Genomic DNA, 13334 nt, shown 5'->3' with positions numbered 1-13334 from the left:
CCTCTGCCAGCTCTGAGGATGGGGAAGTGACAGCTTTTGCAATAATGTGGGTTTTTTTCTCTTGAGCTGGCAAGCACCACGTGCTGCCAGCCTGGCCAAGAGCAGGAGCCAGCCAGGGCAGCCCCAAACAGTCCCAGTATGCACCCGGCTCCTGAGGCTGTCCCAGAGGGTCTGCGGGGAGTTAGATCCCTTGTCCTCACCCCTTCAGAGAGTGGATCCTGGACTCCTGCTCTCAGCCCCTTGGGAATTACAGTAATTTGCAGGGGCGACAGGGTCAAAACCAGCCCAGACCTTCTGGAAGAACAAAAAGCAGAAATTGCATTAAGAAAATTAAAACTGTCTACTACTGAGCAGCTCGCTGCAGACAAGGGAGAATATGCAAAAAGCTCTGTTTGAAACCTACTAAATATTACCATGTGCTGTTTATAGGAAACAAATGGAGAAAGGCATCTGCATCAATAAACCCCAACGTGGCTGGGCTTGGACTGAAGCCTTTCCACGGCTCTCGGTTATTGAATACCCGTTGCTTTCATGTGGTGCCAGCCCTGACCCCTGACACATACCGCGGAGGGGAAAGTTGACTTGTGGGAATAATAGACATTCCTAGTGAGCGATTTAACCTGGCAGGAAAAGAGGCGACTTCCAGCCTCTCACATCCCTGTGTGATATTGGAGATGACAATAGCAACAAGTCAAGGGGGGAATGCGGGACATGGGGTGGGAGCGGTGCCAGAGAGCAATGCTGCAGGACCGCAGTGCCTGGGGTGAGCCCCCCCATCACCAGCCTGAGCACCCCGTGATGGCATTGGCCACATGTGTACCAACCACATCCCAGGCTCGCACAGCAGCAGGATGGAAGAGCTTTGTTTGCTGCAGTGCCTGCAGAAGTGGAAGGAGTTTTCCAGCCCTTGTCCCTCTCCTGCAGGAAAATGAGATATTGGCTGGTGTCTTGATGGAGCGCACTGACAGGAGCTGAAGGTCAATGTGTGACTCACAGGGTCCAGGGTGAGGGTTTAAACCAGTTTATGTCCCTAGAGTGGGGACAACCTGGCCAGTGTTGGAAAACCTGGACAACCTGACCGCTGCTCCTGGCTGGTGGCGAGCTCCAGCCATTCTCCCCAGTCTTTCACCAGCCATGAGCCAGGTGGTCCCTTCTCTACTCTCCAGTAGGAAGCAGAGCTCCTAGCTTGGCTTCTGTCACTCAAAACAGGGTGGGTGACATCCCTGGGCACTGTCCAGACCCCACAGTCCAGCACTTGCTGAAAGGCCAGTGATGGCGCTGGGAGGGGATCCTGCATGGGACAAGAGAATCTCTCCGGGAAAGAGGCATTTCCGGGCTGGTGTCCTCATTGCCGGGGCAGTTCCCACAGCTTTCAGCCAGATGTGCTTGGCCAGGGTGCCGGGCACTCACTGAGGCTGTGCAAAGGATGTTTCACCCACAAGGGCTTGTGTACCAGGGACGGGGCTTGTTGGCAGGGCTGGCACAGTGCTGGTGGCCCCAAGCAGCCAAGGTGCACGTGGAGCCAGCAAGGACAGGCAGGTACCAGTCCCTCAGGGGGCTCTGGCCCTGTGTCCTAAGCACCTGCCACATCCATCTGTGGGATACTCAGGATGTGGGTACCACTCAGGTGTGGATCCAGCTCCCCCCAGATGCCCAGCTGTGACCAACCTGGCCGAGCATCTCCCCATGCTTGGCACTACACAGGCACCAAATCCATGAGAACATGTTCCCTGGCTGATAATGATCTGGTGAGTTTGACTATCTGGATGTTTTTATAACCCTTCCTGGGCCCCTGGGCCGGCTGCAATACGTGTTTGGCTACCCTGGAAGTGCAGGCAACTGACAAAATCTCCTCGCAAGGCACGGCCACGCTGCACCCCCTACCCTCGCCCAAACGCAGTTTGCAAAGCTGGGAATGCCTCTGGCAGCAACGCCGGGTCAGGGCAGCCCTTTGGCGATGCTCCTTGGCACGCGCCCTCCCGCAGCATCCCTTGCCAGGGCGCGGAAGAGGAGGTGTCTGCAGTTCCTCCCTCGGGTCAGGGGACACAGGAGCAGCCCCGGCAGCGCTGCTCGGAGCTGAGCCACATTCTGGTGGCGTTTGGTATTTGGAGTTACGGGAAGGAAGCTCCATTGTTCCTCTTTTATTGTTTTGTGTTTCCTAAGCGGGATCGGCACCCTCCTCCCACGCTCTGCCCGGCTGCGGAGCGGATCCAGCCCTGTGAAAGCCAACACTGCGCCGGAGGCGGCTGCTGAGTCCTGGGCGAAGGGAAATGCAGGGAAAATCGTCCTTCCTCCGGCACAGACAGGCCATCAGAGGCACATGCAGGGTGGGACTCATCTCAGTGTCCTCCTGCCCCTGCTCAGGTCCCGGCTCTCCGTGGTGCTCTGTTCCTCTGTGTGACCCTTTGGGCAGCGGCAGCTGCAATGGGAAGGGACGATCCGGTCGCAGGGAAGGAGGGTGACATCGGCCACGCCACCATTCCCAGCCCCGTGGCTGGGTGAGGACGCCGGGGCTCTCCCCGAGTGGGACAGTCCAGTCCCCCATACCTCGTTCCACCCCACACCCCCAAACCCCAATAATTCAAAGCACAGCGCCGCGGTCCCAGCAGCAGCAGCTCCACTTCCCTCTGGAAGCCGCTCTCAGCTGCCCGAGGTGCAGGGGGTGGCCGGGATCCCCCCAAAACTGCCGGGGAGCCGTGGGATGGGAACAGCTCAGGCACAGGCTTTGCCCCAGAGACAGCGGAGCCATGAGCTCGCTGGACCCGAGGAAGCCACTCCAGCCTTCCTGAATTTCCACAGGAAAATTTCCATTTTCCCAGCTGCAGCCAGGACTCCAGACCCCAGCATGGTGGGTTTGCCCAGAGGCAGCTCGGAAAGCTGCTGGTGCTGAGCAGCCTAGGCCCACAACGAGAGCCAGAAACAGGCAGGAATTTCGATGAGAAATGTTTGTTTTCTTTTAAAATAGTTTTAATTGTGGCTTCCAAGTAAGGAAGCCTCAAGAATGGTGGCTCTTTCCCTGAGCCTGTGGTTAATGAGGGGTTTGGGGCTGAATCACGGGCAAAAGCAAGTTTGATATAATTCTGTCATTCTATTTCTTATGGTGTAGATAAATCACACCAAGAAAAAGTGGATTTAAAATAGTCTACAATGATTTAAGTGGAAATGTGGAGAGAAAAAGGAAGTGAGGAAAAAGTCAGGAATGCAAGGGGGTACGGGACACTCCCAAGCTGAGTCACCAGGCACAGAGAGGATCCCCTTACTAAATTTAGCCTCAGATTGGATCAGTGGATTAAGTCTAAAGGATTTACCCACATTTAATCATAATAATACCTCATTAACACAGCAATAGCAGCACTTGATCAATTCAATAATTTAACTCATACAAAATGACTTGAATGGGATTTTCTATAAACATCACTCTAATTGAATTATCAGTCTAAAGTAGTAACATCTATCATGTGCACACACTGGGACATAAAGAGCTTGCACAAAAAAACAGACCTGTGAAAAATTCACCTCAAGTTCAGCAAAATACTCATATTGATGCATTTTCTCAATGGTGAAGGGTAGAGCCCCGTAGTGGTGGTGGGGGACATCAACCCAGGCTCCACCATCATCATTGGTCCTCTCGGTATCACAGAGAGGATCAGCTCCAAGAGGAATTCTGCTCTGAGCGAGATACTGGCACAGCTGCTGCTGCCCAGGAGAGCTCAAAGGGTGTCACTCAGGACCACTGGGTACAGGGTTGTGAAAGGACTGACTTCAGGTTTTAATGAATTCCCATCCTAGCCACAATCCCAATTGGTAGCTATGGAAATTTTCCTCGAAGTGTCCAATAACTAAAATATGATTCCACTCAGGCTGTTTTTCAGCAGAAAAATGAAGTCTTGAGACTGTTCATGAGAAAAAACAGGAGCTCCTGAGAGACCAGGAATTCTGGGAAGAGAGCAAGTTTCTGATAAGCTCAAGGGGAGCCACCTGCCCAGAAAACATTAATTAAAGTGGAGACCTAATGAGCTGTCCCTGATCCCATCTCATTCCCCAGCCCTGATCCCATCCCCAACCCCATCCTGTCCCTGCCATGGCAAGTGGCTCACCACAAGCAGAACTGAACCAGATGCCTGGATGACCAGGGATGGCTGCAGTCAAGACTTCCAAATAGTTGTTAATAGAGAAATGAGAAAATGATTTGAAAATTCAAAACCAATCCCCTCCCCAAATGAAGCAAAGCCCCAGATGTTCCTTGCAGCCCCAGGATCCCATTGCCTTCTGCCTGCCCATCACACAGACACAGGAGCTGACTTGGGGAAAGTCAGCTCGCCAGAACAATGTCTTTTTTTACAGCAAAAAAATATTGCTTTTATTTTAATTAACACTAGCGCTGACATCCAAGAGCTCAGGGAGAAGTTGCCAGGCACTGGGCTGGCTCTGCCCTGGGCTGTGGCTCCTTGTCCCTGTCCAATGGCAGGCACAGAGCCCCCCACAGCTGCCCGCATGCCCCGGCTGGAGCCAGTGACTGCCTGGGGCTGGGACCAGCATTGTGGCCTCTTGCCCAAGCTCTTGGCCAGGGCTGTCACTGCTCCCCAGGCCCCACAGCACCGAGCCATTGCTGGGAAGGCTATTGAGCAAGATGTCACTGAGGAGCTGGAGGGTGTTCCCTGCTAAGGGGAGAAATCCAGTGGCTCCCCCGAGCATGGAACACTGAAATGACCTGGTGAGACCTCTGCTTGCCTCATGCTGAGGAGCCTGGAGGGGACAGAAAGGCAATGGGGCTGCCCTGGCCTCCTGCATCCCTCCAGCCTCCCTCCTTTCCACATTCCCTGAGCTCCCGCATCCCTTTACTCCAGGGTTCAGCATCCCTCTGTCCCACACTCCTGCATCCCCCAGGCTCCCGAATCCTTGCTGGGCAGGGCACGGAGCACCGTGCTGTGGATGCTGGCTGGCAGCTGGGGAACTGAGTGTTAACTGGGACATTCCGGGGAGCAGAGCTCCAGGAATGAGGAAGCCAGAGCGGGTACCGTGGTGGAAAAGGCTTGGCACAGGCTGTGGAAAATGGAGGCCTAGAGAAATGTGACAGCAGGCTGGCCTGGCCAGCAGTACCACACAGGCGTAGTTAAGCCTTCAAGCCTGCCATTGTTCTCCCCTAATTATTCCCACTCCCTGAGTATTACACCCCATAATTCAGGAAAGCTGAGTAATGGAAGAAACAACAGCAATTTTAATCTCTCAGTACCGGTGGTCTCCACCAAAAAAATGCTTTCAAGAGCTCTGCGGTTGTGACTTCCTCAGTTTGGTGGGCAGTGCAGGGGAGGGGGAGCACAGCCACTGGTGTGCGGGTGCTCGGCTGGGACCGGGGGCAAGGAGGTCAGCAGGGATGGGACCAGGACCTTACTCCAGGTGATGGGAGGTGATGGGAGAGGAACATGTTGGATGCTGGGAGCATCCCCACCATGTACCACATGAGCCCTACGCTGACAGTTGGGCTGTCATTGGGGTGATTCCAGCTGGGGCGTAGCCCCAGGTCCCCTGCACGGGGGGACCTGGTGTCCTCGGTGGCGAGGCACTCTCGCTGCTGACACTGTATCTTCTGTTCTCGGCTAAACGACTCAGAACTGGGCATCAGTTTTTGGCCAAAACATGTTTTCCTTCCTGGGAACTGGCTTTCAGGAAAAGAAATTCTGAACTGCCTAGAAATGTTCTTGCTTTTTGACAAAAAGCCACTGCGGGTTTGTTCCCTAAGGAGCAAGCTCTGGGTAAATACATTCCCACTCCTGCAAGGAGTGAGACCAGGGGTCAGCGCTGCCAACACCAGTGTGCTCTGGGGGCCCCCACATGGGCAGGAGGGACCCCCAGCCCTGCCTGTGCCACTCTGCCCACTCCAGCACCCCTGTCCGAATCCAAGCACCTGCACTGCCTCGCCAGCCCTGTTCCCACTGTGGCTCTGAGCATGAGTAATGTGATTGGTGGGTGAAAATGAGCCTTTGTCTGATTTAGCATCACCTGCTCATCAGATCTTGGGGAGCAGGAAGAGAGGAAGAGAAGGATGGGAAGATGGGGCCAGAACAGATGCCCTGAGCTGGGACCAAACATCTCTGGGGAACAACTCGAGGCCAGAGTGTCTGTCAGCCTTCACCTACCCTTCCATCCTTCCCTCCTCAGCTCTGAGATGAAGTAAAAGCACCAGAATAGGTGCAGGTCTGCACCTGAACTCTGTGAAGTCACAGAGCCAGGCAGGGACCTGACACACTGAGGAGCTGTGCAGGGGTTGTGCCAGAGCCAAGGGGACAAAGACAGTGGTTTTGAGACACAGTTCAGCATCACCTCTCAGCAGCTGCTCTGAAGTTTGGCTACAGTGTGTTCAGGTCTCCATTACATTTAGCAAAACAATGGGAGGTCACATTCCTCACCCCTGGTACAAGCTGGGGCAATAGCCCTGCCACCTTGTGGCCACACGACAAGCCACCAGCCCTAGGGAACAGATCACCCCATTGCCACCCTTTAGGGTTGACGCTAGTGACATGCAGCTCAACCTGCCGTGTCCCTGAGCGCTGCCCCTTGGCACATCCCCCCAGCCCCTGAGGTGAAGGAGCAGGGCAGAAGGGGTGGGACAGGGTGGCTGAAGGTGACGATGGCAGTGGGCACTGTGTCTGTGTGGTCTAAGCCATCTGGATGCACTTACAGCAATCCTGCAGCAATTGCAGAAAGATCAAAACTCTTCAGGCCAACTTCGATTCCCGGTGCATTTTTTGCATTTTTGAGGACTCAAGTCTTTAACCTGACAGCGGAAAGGGTGTTGCCTGCACAGCCCTGGAGCCCTCCACATGGTGCTGCCAGATTCTGGGAGTGATGCTTGTGCTGCCCCAGCACCGCTGCAAGATCCCTGGGATCCTCGGAATGACCCTGGTGAAATGGGGTTGGGTTCTTTGTCTGTTCCCAGCACTCAGAGCAGGCACTGCTTCTGCTGGGGAGAAAAATCCCTGAGCAGGGCCCTGCTGAGTCCCTGCTGCACCCCAGGGCTCCTGCTCAGAGCAACAGGAGGGGGTGTCCCCATTTCTGGGGGCAGGGAAGATGCCAAGAAGCAAACGACACACACACCTAGCCTAGGGAACAACACAATCCCATCCATCCCCACCTCCATCCTGGGACTTCCCATCCCCTTTGAAGCTCAGATGGGGAAACTTGTCCCAGCACTCAACATGGGGCATAAAGTGTTAGAGATTGCGACGGCTTTGGTTGGCTTATGTTGTGCTGCTGTCACCTCACTGCTGTGCCTGGGAACATCCTGGTGACAGCCACGGCTGGGCAATGGCTCGCGCACTGGTGCTGTACTGGACACACTGGAGCTCCACTGTTACCTCTGAAACAAAGGATCCTCGGCAGCCTGTGATGAAAACCATGGCAAGGCAGGCTGTGTCCCTGCAGCCCGTGGCATTGCAGTGCTGTGGCCCTGAACAGCAGCTCCTCTGAGAGGTGGCAGCCCTGGTAATCAATCATTAGTTCTGCCCTTATGTTCCTCCATGGCAATGGAGAGGGCACAGGAGTGTCAGAGGGGGCACAGGGGTGTCAGAGGGGGCACAGGGGAGACAAGTCCTGCTCCCATGCTGACTGACTTGTTCAGTCATTAACAGGAGTGGGGCTGTTTGGCTTTTCCCTTCTCCTCCTGGAAAGGGGCCACTTACTGTTCTACAACTAAAATAACAAATTATTTCATAGAGGTTGGAGCTGCCCGGAGCTCTTGGGCAGGCACAGACCCCAGGCCCCCTCCTCAGTGCTGGAAGAAGCCATGTTCCAGGTCCCTAAAATGGGCCCATGTGGAGCACACAGCTCCCACCAGAATGGGCAAAGGGGGCAGAAGGGATGGAGAACGAGAAAAGGGAGCAGCAGGGCAACGCCTGGCATGTCCACATGATTGTCTGTCCCTGGTTGATGCTTATGCCTCCACGGGGATATCATCCCTGGTGGTGCCCCTCAGCCCTGCATTCAGTTCTCCAGGGGGAACAGGCTCCGTGCAGTGCTGGGGCTGTTGCAGCCTCAGCCCCCCAGGATGGAATCTGCAACCTGTGCCAGTGCCACATCCCAAGCACTTGGCTTCCTCTGGGAAAGGGAAGATGAACTCTGCCCCAGCTTCCTTTTCCAGGGAAGATGGTGGGAACCAGCCCTGATGCTTGCTCCCTGCTCTCCCCTGTGCAGCTGCTTACGCACTGTCTGGCCCTGCAGGTGGATCCCTCCATGCCCCTTCCCCAGAGCAACCTGCTGACAGCCCCAACAATAGTGCAGCTGATAAAACCCTACAGCCACAGGTGCCCTTCCCTGCCTGTGCCCCCTGTGGCACTGGGGTATGGAGAAGCTGAGTTGGGGGTGCCAGGAGCCTGGAGCCCACCAAGACCTGGGCTGCTGTCTCTGCTCTGCCAGCCTGACCTCCTCAGATAATGACCCCCATAAATGAAGCAGCAGCTGTTTGGTGGATAATAAAATGTTTTGGGGTTGGTTTTTTTTTTTCTGTTTTACAACTAGTTTACTGCCTGAACATTTCAGCAGCTCAGCAGAACACCAGGGTAACAAACTTCCTCTGTGTGCTCTGGGCAGCTCCCAGACAGGCTGCAGCACCCTGCCCTCATCACATGGGTCCCCAGTACTAATAGGAGCACCCACCCCTACCACCAGGGCAGGAATGGCACAGGGAGGAAAGATACAAACTGTGAGGATGACAGCAGCAGCTGGGCTGCTCCTGACAGCCCTTTCTTGAACCACCTCCTTTCAGAGACAGCTGGGTGCTGTGGGGTCACCCCAACTCCGGATTGGAGCAGCCCCCAGGACCCAGGGACTTCATTCATCCACCAGCTCTGAAGGCAGATTTACTAGCTCGTAGCCAGCAGTGTTTATGGTGGGCTGGACTGTGTGTCCCCAGCACATGATAAATTTACAACATGCCAATGAGTGGATTTATTCCAACCCCACTGTCAGTGAATTAATCACAGCAGCCATGGGAAGGCTGGAGGTACAGGTGGGGAGAGATGCCAGGAGACAAGGGTGGTGGGGGCACATGGGGCCATCACAGGGACGGTCCTGCCTCTGGTTGTGTTGAGCTGTGATGAGTTCCGGGCCTGCCGCATCCCCTCCAGTGCTCCTGGGAAGGGCCAGCAGCCTTCAGGGCTGCCCTGGGGAGACATCTAAACTTCAGCTTCCAATTCCACGTGCCATTTCCAAACAGAGGTCCGGGGGCCGCCAGCTACCACCTGGGCTGGTGCACTGCAGACAAGGAAGCCTTGGAAACAGTAGGTGAGTGCAGTTTTTCCATGCATATGCATATAGGAGCAGAGTCAGCTGCCAAAGTAAATACAACCCTTCCCTTTCCAAAAATGTCCTCCAGGAATTGTAAAGGATCCTGGATCAAGAATTCTGTCTCAGATCCTTTTTGCTTTCTATTGGGGGAAGTGTATGAACTCGCTGCAATTCAGCCCAAGCAAAGGCAACGTGAGAGTGTTTTTTTATTGCATGCACCAAAGGTGCTGGGAGCCGGAGTCACTATGTGTACCCCGGGCAGGGCTCACGCAGGAAAACAATCCCAGTAAAGAGCTTTACAGCCACCGAGGAATGTGGAACCTCCACCAGCCCGGCCGAGCCTTGCAAAGCTAATTGCTTTGGGATTTGCTCTTTGTGGGGGTTGAGTCTCCATGGTTGCTGCCTCAAAGGGTCCCAGCTGCCCTTGCGGTTCATTAGGATGCTGAGCGGGGAACTGGAGATGCCTTTAGGAGGCTGCAGCGGTTGTGGGGTAAGGGAAGGAGCCCTTCAGTTCCCAGCTGCAACTCTGCCTTCTCCCATTACAGCCGGTGAATACCCCAGCGGGGTCTGCAATGGGAGCCGGAGGTGACAGCGGCAGCCCCACAGCTGCTGAGCTGGGCGCTGTCCCTGATCCCAGCAGGACCATTCCCTTCGATGTGACCCAGCGGGACCCATCCCGGACTGATTCCTCAGGAAGAAACACGGGGATGTTTTTTGAGGCCGATACATCCTCGTGTCTCCCAGGGTAAGGGCTGCAGTGGCTGATCGTGGTGTGGTGCTGCACCCGCCGCCACCGCAGCCTGTGCCCCCAGGCCCCGGCTGCTCGCGTGTTTTCTTAACTGATCTTTTCTTGCTCATTTAAGTGACTTTGGAAAATGGGATTTTGGCTCTTAAGTCGTTCAGGGACTTTTGAAAATTTGACTCTAAATACTTTCCAAAGTGCATTTGTATGAAGTAATTCTCTCCAACCTCCCACAGTGGTAGTCAGATTGCATTTAATCCATCACTGAATGTTCCCGAAAGCTGGGATCTGGCACCATGCTCCACACGGAGCCGTGGTTCACCCCGCAATGTGCCAACACCACCTCTCCCTGCCCGGTGTCCTCCTGCTCAGGCCACCTCTCACCTGCATGTCACTGCTGGCACAGCGGGGCGATGCTCCCAGCCCCTTGTCTGCCCTCATCAACCTATACCAGTACCCTGAGCAGGCACAGCAGCATACCCCGGCTCTGGTCAGCACTGCCAGCCCAGCTCCTGGCCCCCTCCCACCCCCATAGTACATTTTCCCCCTGAGCACCAAGGGCTGGTTTTCCAAGCACAATTATCCATCTTTGTGGAAACATGGAAACGATATTCCAGTGCATGGAGCTGATTTGATTATGTCCGTGACCCACCGAAATTAAGTTAAGGCATTTTTCAGCCCTAGATTGAATTATGTCTCCTCCCTCTCTCTTGTTCCTCCAGTGTGGAGCAGCTGGATGGCTGGGACAGGAATTTTGGGGAGGCAGTGGGACCCTGAGGTGCAGCAGTGCCCAGGGCTGCTGTGGCACTGGAGCTCTCACTGGTTCACGTGTGGCCCTGGCAGGGCCAGCACAATGCTGGGGACACCGTGGAGCCCTGGCACAGCAGTGGACGCACAGCTGCCAGGAGATACAGGCAGCAGAGCCACTAAATCCCACTCTAAGCCCAGCTTCCCTCTCCCACTGGGAAGCAGAGCCATCAGCAGTGGCTCAGCACAGTGTTGAGAGGTATCAGTAGTTTAGCTCAAATAAATAAATTTTAAGTAGGATGAATTACTCAGAGTTATGGCACTGGGTGAGTTGGGATGTTGTTCTCCTTCCTGGCTCAGCACGGGGAGCTGGGATTGCTGCGGCCTCAGGCTGCAAGATTTGAGCTCACACCTGGATACCTTTTGGGCTGGAATAGAGTTAATTTCATTGTAATTTTCCCAACAGCTGGTACAGGGCTGGCTTTTGCCTTTAGTACAATAATATTGATAACACACTGATGGGTCAGGTGTTGCTTGGAGTTTATTCAAGTCCTACATATTTTTCAGTTCCTTGCTCTGCCAGTGAGCAGGTGCACCAGCACCCAAACCAGAGAACAGGGGGCTGCAGTCAGAAGCAGCTGTAACTCCACAAGATAGAAAAGAAAGAACCCAGTGAGGGGTTAGAAGATCCCAGAGCAAAAATGACCATTGCTGGGCAGTGAGAAGAAGCCTGTGCATGGCCAGGAGCAGTCAGAGTGGCACAGCACAGCCGATGTGTCATGGCCAGGGTGCCACGGCTTCACCCCTGGCTCCATCCTGGTGAAGGGACAGCCTGGGGAGGAATGAGCCAGCACAGGAGCAATGACAGGCAGCAGAGGCCAGCACGGAGAGAGGCTGCAGCCCATGATTTGCTCTGCGGGACAGAGGAATGTCCGTGCTGGCAAACAAGTCTCTGAGCGGAGGAAATGCTTTGCCAGTGAGAGCTCTGGTTAAACAACACTGGTTCACTTCTGTGGGAGCTGCCGTGCCAGTGGAGGCCCCTCCATGCTCTGCCCTGTGCCCTGGTGCTGCAGGTGGGATAAGGGCATGGGCAGGAGAGCTGATACTGCAGGAACACCGTGGCTGTGGTGCTGAGCTGGTGGCAGAGCAGCTGCTGCCAGCAGCCATCCCGAGCAGTCACCGTGTGCCGTGGTTCATCCGGGTTCAGCCCTGGCCTGGAGAAGCCTTGGTGCTGCTCTGAGCTGCCCACCGTGGCCCGCTGTGGGGACTGGGGATCCCCAGCCTTGCCTGCTCAGGGCACGGAGGGGACCCCAGCCGCGTCCACCCTCGCAGGGCACAGCACATCAGCATTCCTGGGAGCAGGGTCCGGCCCCACGGCGGTTGCTCTCCGGGGAAAGGCATTGAGGGGGGATTAGCCGTCTGATGCCCCCCTTGCTCAGGCGCTTAATACGGAAAACAAACACCCTTGTGCACCCAGCGGCCTCCATCCCGACGGGCTTTCTCCGTGCCCGTTGCCTGAGCAACCCTAATCTGCCTCCCGGGGCACACCGGGGCCCTGCATCCCCGCGCCCATGCACCCCTGCAGCTGCGGCAGTGCCTGCGGTGGCCCGGCTGTGCCTGGCACGCGGCTGCCAGCGGGATGCCACAGCTCCTCCGCCTTGGCCGTGGGCAATGCCGTGGCTGGGAAAGGCGAGAGGAGGGGGCTGCAGGCACCCCATTCTCCTATGATTGAGGGCACCTCCGTCCTAGTGTGTGATTTAATGCTGTGCCAAGACATGAGTCAGCAGGACCCGGTCCGAACTGTTTTGCCCAGGGCAAAGGAATTTTCAGGGTGGCGGATTTCCCCCACCACAGAAATGGGGATCATCTCCTGCTGTGGCCCCATCTCCACAAAGGAAGTGGGCGATGATTTTGGGTGAGCGTGGGGGCAACGCTGCTCCAGCCCTGGGCTGCCGAATGGGCCAAGAAGGGGAAAGAATGTTGGACCCCATTGGGCCCCATCCCAGGGGCAGGCAGCACCCAGTCCCGCGGGGTCTGCAGATGGACGGTAGCTCTTTTCCCACCTTTATGGCTGCTGTTGCTGACATCAGCATCCCCGAGGCACAGGGCATCCCTGCCCCGTGAAAGACGGGCGGGTCTGGGGGCGGCCGTGCCCACGGGCCCCTGTCCCGGGTGGGGTGGCGAGGAGGGGCCGGGGGGCGGGGGCAGGGGCTCTCGGGGGGTGCGGTGCGCGCAGTCTCCCTCCCGCGCTGGAGGAACAAACAGCGCGGCCGGGCTGGGACCGGCGAGGGGAGAGTGGAAAAAAGAGGGAAAAGAGAGAAATCTCAGCAGTCGCCCCGGCGCGGCTCCGCTCCGCACCCCTCGCACCTTTGGTCCCGCTCTGCATCCCCCACACCCCTGATCCCGCTCCGCATCCCTCTCTCCGCATCCCCCCTTCCCGCTTCGCATCCCTCCGCACCCGCGGCTCCGCTTCGCATTCCCCGCACCTCCCGCACCCCCGTCCCCGCTCCGCCCTCCCTCCCGCCCCGCTCCGCCCCGCGGGGTGCCCGTCCCGGCCCGGCCC

Source organism: Parus major, chromosome 23 (genome assembly GCF_001522545.3).
Source record: "Parus major isolate Abel chromosome 23, Parus_major1.1, whole genome shotgun sequence".
NCBI classification, from domain to species: domain Eukaryota; kingdom Metazoa; phylum Chordata; class Aves; order Passeriformes; family Paridae; genus Parus; species Parus major.
This window is presented reverse-complemented; position numbering follows the sequence as displayed.